Source organism: Aotus nancymaae, unplaced genomic scaffold, assembly GCF_030222135.1.
Source record: "Aotus nancymaae isolate 86718 unplaced genomic scaffold, 86718_ANA_hifiasm-v0.15.2.pri h1tg000016l, whole genome shotgun sequence".
NCBI lineage: Eukaryota > Metazoa > Chordata > Mammalia > Primates > Aotidae > Aotus > Aotus nancymaae.
In genome coordinates, this window is record NW_026988428.1 from 79182871 (window position 1) to 79201403 (window position 18533).

At 35.0% G+C, this 18533-nt stretch overlaps 1 protein-coding gene across 3 annotated transcripts in view; it reads right to left on the reverse strand.

The window, feature by feature from the left end:
• The window catches only part of EPS8 (EGFR pathway substrate 8, signaling adaptor), a 168638-nt gene that overhangs the window by 102208 nt on the left and 47897 nt on the right, over positions 1 to 18533 (reverse strand). Inside the window, exon 1 of one of the 3 annotated variants that reach the window (XM_064377709.1) lies at positions 18375 to 18448. The exons of 1 other annotated variant lie outside the window; for it this stretch is intronic. The gene's annotated coding sequence lies outside the window, so the exon portion shown is untranslated. Of the gene's footprint in view, positions 1 to 1221; positions 1247 to 18374; positions 18449 to 18533 lie in introns of those variants that run through there. One more of the 3 variants, XM_064377710.1, reaches the window with a different exon arrangement.

Sequence of the window (18533 nt, forward strand, 5' to 3'; positions counted from 1 at the left end):
TATTAAGTCTTGAAACCAATGGAGAGAACAGCAGAAAGTACTAATATAATTTCTCTGGTGAGAAAATCAGTATTAAATGTAGAAGGAGGAAAACCCTCCAATTGAACAATATAATAAAAACAAACACTATCATCATAAAATTCCAACCTAACATTTCAAGGTATCATTGAACCTAAGAGCTGAAAGAGATCTGAGACAGTGTCCCAGTTCCAATCCCTGTCATTTTTAAGATAGTCTCTTAAAAATGTTCCATGGGTCTACCAAATGCTAAAAAATGCTTGCTGCTTGGAAATTGACAGTTTCCTAATAATAAGTTAACAGGTACAGTTAATACACTGCTATTAAAGTAACAGAATTCTGATATACCTTTGGCTCCTCATTTATCTATTAGTAAAGATGTTAATGAAGTCTTATGAAAGGCTAATCTGGTACAGGCTGATATATGATAAATCACTGTCCAAATATTCATTTAAAAAATGGCATGGACTGAAACCATTCATAGTCATTCATATGCACCCTCAGGATATCAATGACGTGGAACAATTCTAAGCAGGGCTCATGGGTATTTGCTGATTCCTTAAATTTTCTACAATAGGGCAGTATACCAGAAGTAGTCACATGAAATATTATATATTTGGAATGTGACAGATTTGGTTACTGCACTTTTTCCAAAGCTCTTGAGGGAAGCTGGAAATTGCACACACACACACACACACACACACACACACACACTTTATTGGTAACCTTGCCCTACATTCCTATACTTTGTAACTACAAATATAGAGGCAGACAAAATAGGCTGTAACATAATCTGTCAGCTAAGATCATCAGATCCAAAATGATGTGAGGTCACTTACATAAATTGTTAGGACAACCAAGCAGAATCGATCAACAATGTCACAATCCATTTATCTTGAAAGTATAAGCAAAATATCACTTTCAGTTCCTGTATAGTACAACCCCAACTCCTCGTTGGTCCTTCATTCCTTCTCCTGAGATTCAATATCTGCTTTGTCTTTTCTAAACCAATCCTTCTTCTCCTAACTTTAATACCTTTTTCAGTGGGAGTAAGAAATGAATGTACTACAAATGTGAGATAGTCCAAAAGAAGTTTCTAAAGAAATATTCTAAATTACATATTGTCAAATTTCAATTACATAAATGCTAAGCTAGTTAAATTCATATGGATAGAATGACCAATCAAATGCTTTAACAACTTACCTGAAGAGAGACAGGAGATGTAGATGATTCATCTTTCTCCCAAAGATGAATCATATACATCTCCTGTCTCTAACTACAATTTATAGTCATACAAAATGACAAACATGCATGGCATGTAAATGACAGAAATTTATTAAAACATTCAATGCGTCAGTATGTGTTTGAAGCCCTTGTTTGGCTGTGGAATTAGAATTAAAAGTAGAAAAAAACAAAATGAAATGGACGCCTCTTGGCATGAATAAAAATAAACAATAGGACCAATATTATACATTCTTTCCATATTTAGAAGAGTGAGACTATCCTTAAATTAAGCATATAGATGGCATTTACTAATCTCTTATAAGTTAGGAAAATATTGATTTGAGAAAGATGAACTGCAAAATTATGTAACAGGGAATATAAGTGAACAAAATGGTAGTTCTGTCTTAAATTGGCAATGTTTAAGGATGCATTAAGGGAAACACCACACAAACTTATTTGATTATGGATTTTAAATGTTACTTTCAACCTAGAAATCACTGTACATTTCCAATTAAGACATGATCTTATTTGGCAATTTCAGTTAAAAAGCCAGAAAGAAACAAAAAAAAATTGGGGGAAAAAAGTGATTTCTCATTTCCATTCATGTCCTCTAACTAAAGATTAGTTGTAAAGTGTTAAGACCTGAGCATGAGGAAACCAAAAGCTTGTGTTTGTGCACCAAGTCTGCCACTTAATAGCTCCATAACCTGGGGTAAGTAACTTAACCTCTCTCAGCCTCCATTTCCTCACCTGTAAAATGAGACCAATGAGACCAATTTGTACAGTCTCATTCAGATCCAATACTCTAGAACATTTTCCTAATTCAATTTAAAAGGAGAAAACCTATTTAATTAGATTTTGGCTAAAACACAGTAACGCAGATTTTCACTTTCAACATAAAATTTCTGGAAAAAGAAATAACCAGATAGTTACAAAACCTAATGATGAATAAGGAAAAATTATGAGTCACTGTGAGGACATCTGCAAATTCACCTTACAAATTATTGAGTAACAATATTTATAGAGCCTCCCATTTCTGCTGAAAATTTCCCATTTAAATACAGACTCTGCTGAAACACAATAGGTACAAAGAATTGAAGCAGGGATGTAGTACCAATATTTCCCATAATTATTAAGATTTTACTTACTTTCCTCATTTCACCTGACTCATATGGCATGCCCATTCCCTATAATTAGCTTGGTAAGTGCATATCAAGAGTCTCATATTCTACCAAATGAGCTAGCTGGATATCTTGGTGAATGCATATCAAAAGAACTATCTAGAAGGTCCTTGTAAAACAGCATTTTTAAACTTACAATGTTATCCTCAAAGCCTGTCCTTTCCACAAAAAGTTAAACTCTAAAAAAAAAAAAGACAGAACTACTTTAGCTTATTAAAATCATGAGTGCTTCTGTGTTCTTAAGTGCCATATAGAAAAACAACAAAAAAAAAAAAACAAAAAAAAACACATCTCTTACAGAAGTATCAATCCTTTCTGGAGTATTTTTACCTTAACTCTGAAATACAGTCAGGAAATTATCACCTTAGCTAGGTAAGATTTAACCTCTCCTATCTATAATCATGTGCCATGTAGCAATGGGAAGGAAGCAAGGAAGAAAGAAAGAGAAAGAGGAAAATCAGTAAATACAAAAAAAAGGAACTGTGAAAGCTAATAAGGTGCCCTCTTGTCAAAAAATCAGGAGAAATGCCCAAGTTGAATTCCAAAGCATATATGTATTGAAACACTGCATATATATGTATAGATACACATATATAAACATATATATACATATTTACATATCAGTTAATTACTGAGCAAGCCGTCTTGACAAGTCAGGAAGCATCACAATACACAGAATAAAAATGCCTGTTTTCTGAGTAGCAGTTTAGGAAAAGCTGTGCAAATAGTTGTTAAAATGACATAGCTTATGTCATCCTTCGAAAATAAAACCTGCAATTAAATTCGCACATCAAATGATCCTTGAAGCTTGCATGTTACCAATAAATAGGAGCGATAGAAGGAGCCTGAAATCAGACAAGTTGTGTTAGTGACACATAACAGAAATGCAGTAATATAAAGAGAAGATATTACAGCAACACATGATTTGAAGCTGAATGCCACAGTGAGACACTTATATTAAATTTCCAGAGGATGTATCAGTTTTTAAAATGGCTTAATTTCATTGAATATCATTGGACTAGAGTTTGCCCAGGTGGCAGAATTTAGTTATGGCCTTGGCTGAAAATGGTTAGTGCAGTGAAGGTTTACCCTGGGTGAGCAAAATATTAAGGATCCCTTTCAAGTTTATTTTCAATTGATAAAATGCTTATTCTCCAAACCCGTTCTTAATCTTTATTTAGATTACAGTTTAAGACCTTTTAATTATAATTCTAAAAATGTGTATCTAATCCCTTTCTATTTTTGACATGGGGCTATGAAAAAGAGATTAAACAAACTATGTCAAGAGGTGGCATGTTATGGCCAAAAGAGCCATGGATTTCAAATCTAAACTTTAATTATTTTCCTGGCTATACAATTTAGTGTTATGTGACAAACAAATCATCAGTATAGGCAGTAGAATGTAGTTGTAAAGAATTCGGGTTCATGTACAGAATAGGTTCATATCCCAACTCCATACTTAAAGGCTATACAACTTTGGCCACATTACTAAATCTGTTTGCTTATCTATAAAATGAAAATAATAGTATCTTCTTCACAGAGATTGGACGAAATAATATATGAAAAGAGTATAGCATAGTATCTGATTAACTATAAGTAATAAATGGTAGATTTTTTAAAAATCACATCTGAGATTTTTCTTCTAAATAATTCAAATATTTCTCCCTTACTAGATAACATTTGGAATCAGATGAGGTAACGTAAATTGTAACTTCTTTTTTTAAGAGACAAGGTCTTCCTATCTTGCCCAGGCTGGACTTGAACCCCTGGGCCAAAGCAATCCTTCTGCTTCAGCCTCCTGAGTAGCTGGGATTACACAACATGCCATCATGCCCAGCTATAACTCTTCCTTACTCCGGGGTAACTAAGAACATATTGGTCGAACTACTGGTATAACCAAAGCATACTGTAAAAGAGGTTCATTGACAGTCACATTCTGCCAAGTGTCACAAATAATCATACACTTAGTGCTCATAAAATTGGGTGTTCCTTAAATCTGGTCATGTTGTTTTCTTAGAATGCTTCAGTGTTGTCTGAATGCAGTTATAGTAAAACAAAAGCCTTTTACTGCCATCTAAAAGCCCTTTTAGGATCTGTCCCCTGCCTCACTTTTAAGCTTTGTCTCTTCCCATTTCCTCCTATTCACTTTGCCCTAGTCCTGGGCTCCCTGGACATGTTGTTCCCTCTGCCTGAAACTCAAGCACTCCATTCCTTAGCAATTCTCATCCTTTAAGCCTGTTTATCTACCACTTGCTCAGAGAAGCACATCCAGATATTTAAAGTGCTGTATAAGATTACCTATCTCCAGACCTAACCCTCTTGCATTAAGCTCTGTGTGAGGACATTTTTAATTTTCTCCCTCCTACTTACTACAGTTGGTGATTTTGCATGTCACTTAGTTTTGGCCTGTCTGCCCCATTAGAATATACACTTTTTGAGGGAAAGGCCCAGCCTTTGTTTACCACAGTATCCCCAGCACTTACTACAATAATTGGCACATAATAGGTAAAGGCAATAAAAAATATGTCCACATATACTCAGAGTGAAAAGAAAGCAAGAAAATACTATTAACACAAATACAACAGAGTAACTCAAACTTTTCCCATTCACAATCTGTAGAAAACCCGCCCAACTGTGTCTGTAATATACAGTCATATGCCATTCCCCACTCACAAAAATAAACCTAACATACACCAAATAGATTTGTTTAATTGACAAAACCACATAGATGTTTTTAACTCCAATAGCTCATCTCCAAACTGTTTTCCTAGATGTAACGAGGGAAAGAAAGCAATACTGGAAAAACTACATCATACTCAGACTAAAAGAATGAGGTTTGTGTGGCCCAACAGAAGAGTAATCGTCTGGAAGCCCCCAGCCAGTTCTGTGAACCAACAGATAAAAATTTCATCTCCAGACCCCCAAGCAGCTCTGCAGTTAGAAGGCATAGTGCTCTACATCTCAGCCCATCAGTTTTCCTCCTTTGGAATGGTACATTTTATCCTCCATTTCTTGTGAAAGACAGCAGTCTTGTTTGCCTTTGTCTTATGCATCAGGTTAAAAGGATTTTCCTGAAACTTAGACGTAATAAAAGCACTCTTCACTTCTACAACAAATAGAAATAAGAAGTGCCTGCAGGATTTCTAGTGTTTCATTCTGTACCAAGTATCAGACATTTGTTTTTTAATTTTTAGTATATTTTACAAATATTATTTCTGATCATAAAAGTAAATCCATGGCAGAAAGTTAGAACATACAAAAACATATTATGAACAAAAATCATGAGTCATCCTACTAGCCAGAGATAAATGCTTTCACATTTTATATATTTTTCTAGTGTTTTTTTAATGCATACATACTTTTTTTTTTTTCCAAAGGGGGCTACTGTCTGTATGGTTTCATATCCTTTTAGCTCAAAGTATACTGAGAAGTCACAACAAAAAGACTACCGCACTATGAATGATTTATCACTAAAGCCTTCGACAGCAGGGGTGTCCAATCTTTTGGCTTCCCTGGGGTACCATGGAAAAATAATTGTTTTGAGACACACATAAAATACACTAACGACAGCTGATAAGCTAAAACAAAAATCGCAAAGAAAAAACATAATGTTTTAAGAAAGTTTATGAATTTGTGTTGGGCTACACTCAAAGCCATCCTGGGCCTCGGGTTGGACAAGCTTGTTCTATAGCCTATTTTAAACAGTTACCCAACAAAAGCTCAGGTAACTAATCTTTCCTTGAGCAGTCACATTGCTAATATTTAATCACAAAAATCTACAACTAAAAAATAAAAGACAATCTGCAACTACCATCCTTGAACATAAATGTTTATGCCTATTCCAGAATGTTGTCTTAGTGTGAACTTCTAAGGAAGAAAATGCTATGCAAAAGGATATGCCCATCTCTAAATTATTAATATGCCGTCAAAATTTCCCTCCAGAGATGTCACACCAACTTATACTTTGTCTTAGTGCATTCAGACTGCTATAGCAAAAATACCAGCCTTATGCTGGGTAATTTGTAAAAAACAAATTGATTTCCCACAGCAACAAACACTGGAAAGTCCAAAGTCAAAGCACCAGCAGATTCAGTGTCTGGTGAGGACTTGCTCTCAGCTTCAAAGATGGCACCTTCTAGCAGTGTCCTCCCATGGCAGAAGGGGCAAACAGCTCCTTCTCACCTCTTTTATAAAGGCACAAATCCCATTCATGAGGGCTATCCATGACTTAATCACCCCAAAAGGCCCCATCTCTTAATACCAGCACATAGAGGATTAGGTTTTAAATATAAATTGTGGAGGGATACATTCAGACCATAGCACCTAGCCACCAGATTTTTTTTTTTCTGTTACCTCACACTCTCACCAAAACACTGGTTATCACTTATTTAGGAAAAAAAAAAAAAAAAAAAAAACATTTTTCAAGGCTGGGCACAGTGGCTCATGTCTATAATTCCAGAACTTTGGGAGGCTGAGGGGGGTGGGGTGCATCACTTGAACCAAGGAGTTCGAGATCAGCCTGGACAACATGGTGAAATCCCATCTCTACAAAAAATTTAAAAACTTAGCCGGGCATGGTGACACACAACTGTAGCCCCAGCTACCCGAAAGGCTGATGTGGGAGAATCACTTGAGCCTGGGAGGTAAAGGTTGCAGTGAGCCATGATTGTGCCATTGCACTCCAGCCTGAGCAACAGAGTAAGACCCTGTCTTGAAAAAAAAAATTTTTTTTCAATCTGATAGAGAAAAAAAATAACATATTTCTTTGTTTAGTAGTGATGTTAATCTTTCTTTAAAACCATTTCCCCTAAAATTTTCAATACTTTCTTACGGATTTTTCATCTTTTTTTTTCCTTTTAGATCAATGGGAATCATTTGTTATGCATCAGCATGGATTTTTCATTGTATATGTATAAGACATAAATATGCATAAGATATTTCCTCAGGACCAAAATATACATACATATCAGATTTATGTTTTTGATCTCAAGTTCTAACTTAAAAACTAACGTAGACCTATTCTACATCTACACTTAAAAAAGGGTTATAGATTAGGTCTTTCTGTATTCTCAATAACATCCTTAAATTAAAAACTACATCTGTTTATCATTTTATAAGTCTCATGAAGTAGTAATCCTTTCTGTATACCTTCATAGATTATTCTAATTATACTTAATCCGAAACCAAAAATTTGTGATCAACTTTCAAGTAAAGTCATTTTGTACTTAAGAAGATGAAGTTTACTCACTAACCTCATGCTACCTCTCAAATCCCAGAGGGTCACCTTAATTTTTACTGCAAATACAGAATTAGTTTGAAAATAACCAATAGGGTAACTATACTAGTACAAAAGCACCATTACATCATTAATATAGAGAGAGACACATGTCATTATTCTTTATCTCTTACTGACTTTGAATATTCTAATATTCATTAACTAAAAAGGAAAATTCTGCGGCTTCTTAACATGAAATCAAAATATCACCTTCAGGTAATATGACCTTCAGGTCAATCTAAGGCTTATGAACTTTCAGAATTTGATATCAATATTCAATCCTCATCTCAGACTTCCAGGATAAATTATGTACTTTATGTATAAAGTATGTCTCGAATATCACCAAAAAGTCTCCTTTCAAAGACTTCAGCATTAGGTAAACATGAGACTTAGATCCAGAAAGAAAAAGTAGCTTTTCTGAATATGAATAAAGTTTATCAAAGTTTCCTGTGCTGTCAAATCATAGAAATTAAAATCAGCTCTAATTCTCTTTCAAATTTGGCTGTTATAGTATAATAAGTACATATTAAATAATCACTTTGTATGAGTCTTATGTAGATTCCTACATGGATCTTTTAGAAAGACATACGATATACATATGCATATCTCCCACACAAATTCTCTTGGCATTGCTCTATATTGTAAGGAGGACTACGGACATCTCAATATCTGCAAGTATGGATATCACTTTACTTTTAAAACTTTTCAATCTCTGATATGGTTTGGCTCTGTCCCCACCCAAATCTCATCTTATATTGTAGCTCCCACAATTCCCACATGTCATGGGAGGAACCCAGTGGGAGATAACTGAACCATAAGACAGTTTCCCCCATACTGTACTCATGGTAGTGAGTAAATCTCAGGAGATTCTCCTTTCACTTAGCTCTCATTCTCTCTTGCCTGCCACCATGTAAGATATGACTTTCACCTTCCATCATGATTGTGAGGCCTCCCCAGCCACATGGAACTGTGAGTCCATTAAATGTCTTTTTCTTTATAAATTATCCAGTCTTGGGTATGTCTTTATCAGCAGTGTGAAAACAGACTAATAGAATCTCTAAAGTTCTTTTCCCCAAAAACTTAAAATAACATACAATGCATGAAAATAATGAATCTTCAGTTTACTTTGTCATTTTGAATAATTTCACAATGAAAAAATTCAACATCCACAAATCACTCACTCCTAAGTATCCTGTTAGGAAAAAAAAAATCCACCTTCTTATTCAAGGTAAATGGCAATCTGTATTCCAACAGAATACCACTAGTCTACAGATCTGTGTCAATAAATCAGGATAAGCCAGCAAACCTGATACTTACCTGTTAGATAACTGAAGCAATTTCTACTCGTTTATGGGGACTGCCTGGAATTTTAGCAGCAACATGCTTTTCTCATACCACTAACTGTGTATGATCTGAAATCACCTTCAGAGATCTCAGGAAAAACCATGTAGTGGTTGCAGTGGCTCACTTGGGAGATGGAAGCATGAGGATCACTTGAGCCCAGGAACTCAAATCCATCCTGGGCAATATAGTGATACCCTATCTCAAAAAAACAAAAAAAAGAAACGAAACGAAAAAAAAACTAAAAAAAAACCTGTGTGGGTGTGCACACACATTTTGTAGCTTACACAGCACTTCATTTACATTGTCCTTCCTAATTCTCATCCCTTTGTTACCTTATGAAAGATTCTAAAATAGGGTAACACAATGGGTCTTCATTATATGGTGATTCACTCACCACCACAGTACCAACCTTGGACATCAGAACTGTAAAGATCTCATTACAAGAATCCTGATTCATCATCATCAAAGAACAGAAAAATGAAAAAAATGTATGAAGGAAAAACATGAACTTTTAAAACTTATAAGCTCTGTCACATACAAGTTTTATATATTTATCAGATGTGTGTCTTAAGCATTTGTTGAAATTTGTCTCACATCAGTAGCCTGATTGATTGGCTCAAAAATGAGATGCAGAATTTGGCCTTTAGGTTTATCTGTATTACAAATACAGGTATAGATACATATATTAAAAGCATACACATAGCAATGTGTACACTGAACAGCATAAACAGTGAACAAAGCAAAATCTAATAAAAATCATACTTAAATATAAAATCAGAAGACTTTAATATGATGGCTAGTCATTAGTCAGTCATGAAAACTGAATAGACGGAAAGATTTAAGGAAGCAAACTGCCACTTCTCCTCCAGTAAGGCTTTTTGGGGAGCTGATATCTGATTATTTTACAAGAGAAATTAAAAAGCTGACAAAGCAAGAAGGATTGGGTGCCTTTTTTTCAGATGAAGGACACGTTGAGGAACAAAGATTACAAGCAGGAAAGCAGCAAGAAAAAAGAGGGATAATTACACTGTCAAGAGTGACAGAGTGATGGGATTTACAGAGGGGACTGGAAATCTCATACTCATCTGTGGGATATAAAATTCAGTCTCTGTGGTTGGCAGGGAAGAAAATCTTAAAAACAAATCCCCAAAGAAGATAGCACTGGCTCAGCAGAGATCAAATATCTGCCAAAGTCCAAGTAGAAGAACTAAAACAAAAGCTCTGTGGTGATACATACAGGGTGGTTATGAAAAATGATCAAGAGAGAGGGTCAGGTTTTGTGAAAAAGCCTGATGTCTGTGCGGTGACAGCAAAAAATAAAGATACACACTTATATACATACACATGGAATGCTTTCTTGCCAGAGATCTTAGTGATATAGTGGGCATTTCTCAAAATAGTGAGATGGCAAAAGAGGCAAATTTTGAAGTGACAATCTGTAGCTTTATTTTTCTTAACTTGGTCTGAGCTGGTAATTAGTTAATCTGTTCCTGCTTTGCCTCCTGAAAGAATGAATAAAGATTTGCTGAGTGCCTACTATGTAGTGTGTACTATATTAGGGATAAAAAAATCATATAGTCATTCTAGAAGCAGAAATTATTACTCCAGTTTCATTAGTGATGTATAAGGAAGAGAGAGAAAAATCTAATTCGGGCTAATTATCTAGAAAGCTAGTTTCATTACCAAAAGTTATGAGTTAGAAAAGACACAGCATAACCAGAACTGGACCAATTTAAACCTTGTTGCATATGACTACTTAGATTTAAATTGTTAAACAGTTAAGAATGACTACAATTTCAGTAAGTGGTATTTTTTCAGGTTCTGAAATTCACTAGCTCTCTTAAACCATCATTCCACTCAGGAAATTTTATGAATTTGTTTAGTTAAATCTAAGTTAAGTACAAGTAACTATGGCTTTACTATTTAAAATTTTTACAAAGCCTGGGCACCTGGGGTTCTGATTATTTCCCTGCTGGATTTAATATCTACCTTCATATGTAGGACTTTACACAGCTGGATTTGCTTTAGAAGCAATGATCTCAAGTAGATTAACTCTCATTAACAGATCACAGTAGATCTGACCATTTGGCATATAGTATATCTATCCCTAAATCAACAACTCATTTCATTACTCCAAATTCATTGTTTTACTTGTGTCCATCACTCCTCATTATTATGTTTTATTTTAAACATAATTGAAACACTTTAATACTTCCTTTAATGTTGGTAGATACTAATACATTTAATTTAAGACAACTGATCCATTGCTACAGCTTATGTAAATACAGTAAAGCAAAGTATTTAAAATTCTGACTCATTAAAATAAAGAATAAATAAGTCTAGTTTCCTTTACCAAGATGCTTTTACAAAGATGGTTCCCCCATAATGCTTTAATAAATGATGAAAAACTTATAATTGCAGCATAGAATAATTCCCTACCAGGTCTGATCGCAATGGAAAGATTTAAAGCCCTGTGAAATGAGTAAGCCCCTGCTACTTAGCACTAAAAGGGAATAAGCAACAGATTAAAAGCATTGATGTAGCTAATTCTACTAAATCACTAGTTTTGCATTCTACCTACTAGTTTTTTAGTGATGGAACTTTAATTGTTACCGAAAGTGTAGTCAACTGGTGTTACAGAAAGAAAACACAGGTGACCTAATCCAGAAGAGTCATGCCAACCATAAAACTCAGCAGACCATTCATCACCATGGCAATAACTCTCAAAGCAGACATGGAAGCCAGTTCACAGATTCCATTTTCAAATAAGGGAGTGACGTGGGGGTGTATTCGTGTATATAATTTACACAGTGCCCTGTGCCAAGCTAGTAACAATCCAAGATGAAACTTAAAGAAACTACGGCAGTGGTCCTTTTAATAATACTGGGTCCTGACTCATGGAAAGGTAATCTGTTCCTCACTATAAAGAACCTTAGAGAATGTCACACAAACACAGCAACAATAATCAGGAATACTCTCCTAAGTGCTGAGTCATTAATTAAATTTGAAGAGTCAGGCATTACTCCTAATACCACCATATCTATGTGAGGATATAGCATGTATCTTTCACATGAAAATACAAGGTCTGAAATCACAGATTTTACTATTTACATTTCAGTGAAATATTTATGCTTTGTGACTTACTTTCAATGCAAAATAATACTACCTTCCTGAAACTTTCAATAAGTTTAAACTGAAAATGTTTGTTGCAGAGATGTTATTTCTCGAAATATTTAAGGCACCGTATATTTTAACAAACTTTGGTAGCAAAATATTCAAGCCAGTAAAAAATTGCTAAAGGACACTATTAAGAAAATGTAAAGACAAGCACAGAGTAGCAGAAAATATTTGTAAATCCATCTTTTTTAAAAAACGTTTCTTGTAAGGCATTGTGCTGGTAGCAAATTTCCAGTTGTTTTCCCTGAGAAAGGCTTTATTCCTCCTTCACTTTTGAAGGATAATTTTACTGGATCCTGAATTTTAAGTTAGTGATTTTTGTGTCTGTTTTCCAATATTTTAAATATTTCATTCTACTCTCTGCTTGCTTACATAGTTTTTGAAGAGATGTCCAGCGTTCTTACTCTTAAACCCCTAAAGGTAAGGTGAAGTCATCCAACCACCTTTCAAAATCTTCCCTCTGTCTGAATTTCTGCAATTTGAATAAGATATGCCTATCTGTAGATTTTTTGATATTTTTCCTGAGCTTAGTGTCTGTCATTAATTTTGAGCTTCCAAGATTTGTATGTAGTTTGATGTCTGTTGTTAATTTTGGAAAATTCTCAGTCATTATTATTTCAAATATTTCTTTGGATTCTTTGTCTCTCTCTTTTCATAGTACACCCATTCTGCATATGTTACACGTTTTGTAATTGTATCATAGTTCTTAAATATTCTGTTCCAGTTTTTTCATTCTTCTTATACCTTCAGTTTAGAAAGTTTCTACTGCCCTACCTCTAAGCTCACTGATTCTTTCATTAGCCTTCTCCAATCTACTGATGGCATCAAAGTAATCAAAGGCATTCTGCATTTCTGTTGGGTTTTAATTTCTTTAGTTGTATCCCAGAAATTCTGATATATTCTGTTTTCATTTTCATTTAGTCAATGTATTTTTTATCTCCCTTGAACTTCCTCTTCATCCTATGGATTATTTAGAAGTCTGTTGCTTATCTTATCTTCTAAATGTTGGAGATTTACTTATCTTTCTGTTATTGATTTCTAGTTTGACTCCATTGTGTACATAGAATGCATGTATGATTTCAACCTGTCTAAACATGTTGAGGTACTTTTTATAACCAGGAATACGCTTATTTTGAATTGTACAGTGCTTTCATCTATGTTTACACAGATATAATTAACTCTCAAGGCCTGTACCTCCCCACACATCTCCTGAATCATATTTCCAGATTAATCCTGTTTAAATACATTTTCATTTAACTATTCACAATACACTTCTAGGGATCAAGAACCTCAAATGGCTCCCTACTGGTGATCACAACACTGTAAATTCACCTGTGTAGCTTCTGACGTCCACCACACCTGGAACCCTCTCCATTATATCAACTCTCATCTCTATGACTTTGAGGCATCTCAACTTTTGCTTAGTTTTGATAACCATATGGACAATTACAGTTATTTGATAAACACTTTTGTAATACACACACACACACACACACACGCACACACACAGAGTCATTTATCCATTCAGTTAACTTATGAAATAGGTATGATAATCGAGATTTTAAAACTGAGGGAATAAAAGCTCAGAGTTTTGTACTTGCCCAACACCACATAACTTAAGTGGTAGAGCCAGGTTTTAAATTCAGATCTTGATTACTCTAAAACTTCTGCTGTCCCTCACTGGAAAAACAATAAAAGCATGACTTTTCCTTTTAGCACTTCATTCCATCCAGTTTATTAATTTAACCAATATATAGGAATATAAATTCTAAGCACAGAGCTAGACGCTTGAAAAATAAAGATTCAACAAGATACACTAGAACTATTCTTATCTAAAGGCAGCTTAAAAACTATGGGACTTTAAATAGATAATTTTAGTTTGTAAAAAGAAACTATGAACTCTTTAAGAGCAGGGACTTTCTCTTTACCCTGGCATATGACTACCTCAATCTTTTCTATATTTGCTTCCTGTGTTATTAAACAGAATTATGAACCTATTAGGACCACTATACATTGTTATCAGTATCGACTAGTCTCTGACCATTGCTCATTAATACTTCCTTTCTTGTTGGTTCCTTAAGACAGTCTCCCATAATAACTATGTCCTCAAATTATAATGTAGCCCTTCTTTTCCTTCACTACCCCCAGAAAATAGCTGCATCTCTCATATAACTAAAAAAAGAGACACAAATGGCATGTCCTCCTTTATCTACATATAAATAAGAACATCTACAATAGCACAAAAGATCTATTAGATGTTAACTACTGCTTTAAAAATAGATTCACAAATGACATGCTTCTATATGATATTTAAAACATTCCATTTACTTATTTCAGAAATGCATCTTGGGCAAAAAGTTCAATCAAAAATATATATCATAGCACCTTAAAGGCATGTCTTTATATGACATAGAAATTCATCTTTTTTAGATGGAATAATTAAAATGTTCTGGGCAATGCTATCTAGGTTTTTAGCTAGTTTAACCAAATCCCTTAAACAGAATTCCTGTAACCCTCGAAATATTTATTCTCTTTTCAAAGTATTTTGAAGACAAATTCAGGACATAAAACTTTAAAGTAAGACTTCCACCATTGAAAATATTTAATTGACTTTTTTTTTTTTTTGAGAGGGAGTCTCGCTCTGTTGCCCAGGCTGGAGTCCAATGGTGCAGTCTCAGCTCACCTCAACCTCAGCTTCCCGGATTCAAGTGATTCTCCTGCCTCAGCTTCCCAAGTAGCTGGGATTACAGGTACCTGCCACCATACCCGGCTAATTTTTGTATTTTTAGTAGAGATGGGGTTTTACCATGCTGGCTAGGCTGGTCTCGAACTCCCGACCTCAGGTGATCTGCCCGTCTCAGCCTCCCAAAGTGCTGGGATTATAGGCGTGAGCCACTGCACCCAGCCTTAACTGACTTTTAATTGGCTTTTTCATATCATGTGAATTCATGCTAAAGATTCTAAGAGCTAAAGTATTTGCTGAATAGAGAACTTTTTTTTTCTAGTATTCCTGCATAAAAAGATTTTATTTTGTCTTCATGTAAGAGTCAATAATTTCAATCATCCCCTAAACTGGCAGCAAGAAGGTGTTTGATGTGCTGTTAGCTAACCCCTACAGCTTGTGCAGTCATATTCTCAATGAAAAACAGAATATGACTGTATGTGTGTAGGCAAAAGGAAGCTGGATGGTTAATCACTATATACATCTGTCCCTTAAAATCTGATTTAAGGATGGAATTTTTTCATTTTATCCATAAAAAGGAAGCAAACTGAAAAGGTAGATTTTTTTTCTTTCAAAATTAGTTACTATTTAAATAACTGTCTACTTCTGAGAGTAGGTAAGTATAAAGTTAAACATATTTCATAAAACTCTAACCCTATGCCCAGTAACGTAGCTCATTAGCGACCAATTAACCCATTTTCATAAGTCTATAGTAATCTCAGCCAGAAATGTTGACATATCTCTAAGGCTGGCTAGACATTCTCATCTTAATGAAGATGAATGGTATATCAAAGAAACTATGACTACACACAATTTCTCAAGGTGATCTACTGTATCAAGACCTTCATCAACAATGCATTCCATTTTGAGCCCATTAGTACAAAACTTCCTTTGGGTTTTCCCACATAATCATGGTGATAATGACAAAAACAATGAGGAGAAGATACCAACAATGACAATAATTACATTATTCTGTGAACTCTTTTTGCTCCATAATGTACTAGGCACTTTCTATATACTATTTCATGTAATCCTAACAATCCCAAAACAACACCCCTTTTACAACTATAAAATTTAAAGCTCAGAGAGCATGCATGTCCAAAATTAAACAGTGAAGACTACGAAACCTGGTCTTTCTGCTACATCCTACACTCACTATCTATGTAAAAAAGCAATTGGTAAATGTTTCTTAAAACTATTTTTCTTTTAATAGTCAATTTTTTTTTGGAGAAGTGAAAGAAATGACTTATAAGTGGAACTAAATAAGCCAACTGTTTACTAAGAAACAACCTTTCTTAAAGATAAAAAAGAATATGATTTGCAATAAAGTGAACACAAAAGTACTTGCCAGATTACTCATAGTTTGGAGGTTACAGTGGCCATAAGAGAATAAAACTGTTGAGCTAGCTCTGAAGATTAAAGGACACGGTGTTAATCATTGTTAAGGCCCTGAATACAGCTCCCTTGGTCATTCTGCAAGGGACAGAATAAGTGAACTATGTGAGGAAAATGTAACATTTTATTCTAGACTAAGACAGAAATAGCAGCTGCAACATTAGACAAAAATGACCACCTAGGTAGTCACGACCACCACACTAGAATCAAACAGCATGTAAATAATGGAGTACATGGAGACAATTTTACTAGCAGCTGACCAGCATTCCTTTCCCAAAACAGATACCAGAAAGAAATATAGGGTATTTGTCCATTTTCACATTGCTATAAAGATACTACCCAAGATTGGGTAATTTATGAAGGAAAGGTTTAATTGGCTCACCGTTCAACAGGCTTAACAGAAAGCATGGCTAGGAGGCCTCAGGAAACTTACAATCATGATAGAAGGTGAAGAGGAAGCAAGCCCATCTTTCAGGCAAGAGGGGAAAATGTGTGAAGGAGGAACTGTCAAACACTTAATAAAACCATCAGATCTCATGAGAACTTACTCACTATCATGAGAACAGCATGGGGAAACCATTCCCATGATCCAATCACCTCCCACTAAGTCCCTCCCTCAACACATGGGGATTATGGGAATTACAATCTGAGATGAAATTTGAGTGGGGACACAGACCAAACCATATCATATAGTAATTACCTTCATTAAATAGTATCCTGGCACATTTTAAAAGCCTAGATATACTTTTTATGAAATGAAGAAAGAATAAAAAGATATTCGAAAAAACCTCAGCCTAGAGATAAGAGGATCACATGTCCTTGGTGGATGGAAGAAGAATAACAACAACAGAAATAAAGGCAGGTAAAAAGAAAACCAAACAAACAGAAAAACTAATGAAGATAGAAGAAATATCCATTCTGTCTTACTAAGCATCATACCACATGTATCAAGGCATCCAGATAAATGGTTAAAATTCTAGAGAAAGGACTAGGCTTTTCTCCACAGGAAGAAATGTAAAAACATTGAAAATAACGTAAGTTGGTTTTTTTATGGAAAATTCATTTTTATTTTTATTTTTCACTTTTTAAAAAAAGCGTCTCACTCTGTCACCCAGGCTGGAGTACAGTGATGCAATCTCAGCTTACTGCAGCCTTGACCTCCTAGACTCAAGTGATCCTCCCACCTCAGTCTCTGGAGTAGCTGGGACCACAGGTGTGTACCACCACACCCAGCTAATTTTTGTAGAGACAAGTTTCCTCCACATTTCCCAGGCTGTTCTCAAACTCCTGAGCTCAAGTAATCCTCCCACCCCGGTCTCCCAAAGTGCTGAGATTACAGGAGTGAGTCACCGCACCTGGCCAGAAAGTTCATTTTTAATAACCTATAAACAATTCCTTCAAAAATTTCCAGGCGTTTTGTAGTTCTAAAAATGTCAATGCTTTCAAGACCATATAATCAACTGATCAAGTTTTGTTTTCTCTTCTCCTCTTCTGCTTCCTCCTCTTCCTCTTATTCTATTTGTTTGCCAGTTTATTCAGAAACAACATATAAGATGGTCCTGTCTTACTACTGTTCCAGGGGTACTAGGCTATAATAACATTCAAAAGTTTCATGCTTAAAAAGATCTGCATGTAACTGTTAATTCCCATTTAACTCACCATGACAGTTCACGATATTAATACCCCTACCTTACATTTTTCATAATAAAATACTTTCATATCCATGATCTCAATTTATTCTCATAACATGTAAGCTGGAAGGTAAGCAGGGCCAACCGCCATATCATTCCTATTTAAAAATAAGCAAATGGACACAAAGATGTCAAGGCACTAGGGTCACAACACTGAAGGGCATCTGCAGCACAGTCCAGGTGTTGACAGGGACCTTCAAACACCTAGCCTGAGACCCTCACCACCACTCCACACTAACAGCATTTCAGGGATAATGGCAGTATTTCTGAGTATGTGCAAATGACAAACTTTCCAAAGAAACAGCAGACTGATTTAAATATACTAATTTTTCTACAAATGAACTCACCTCAAAAATGAAAATAAGCTCCAATTCTTATGTTTCCTTCCACTCAGTCCAATGAAGGCTATATTAAAGGTGTTCTGCATGTAAAAAAAATGATAAAAGTAAAATATTCATTTTGAAGCACTATATGCAACCCACACTTGCTTTTGCTTAAGAAATATA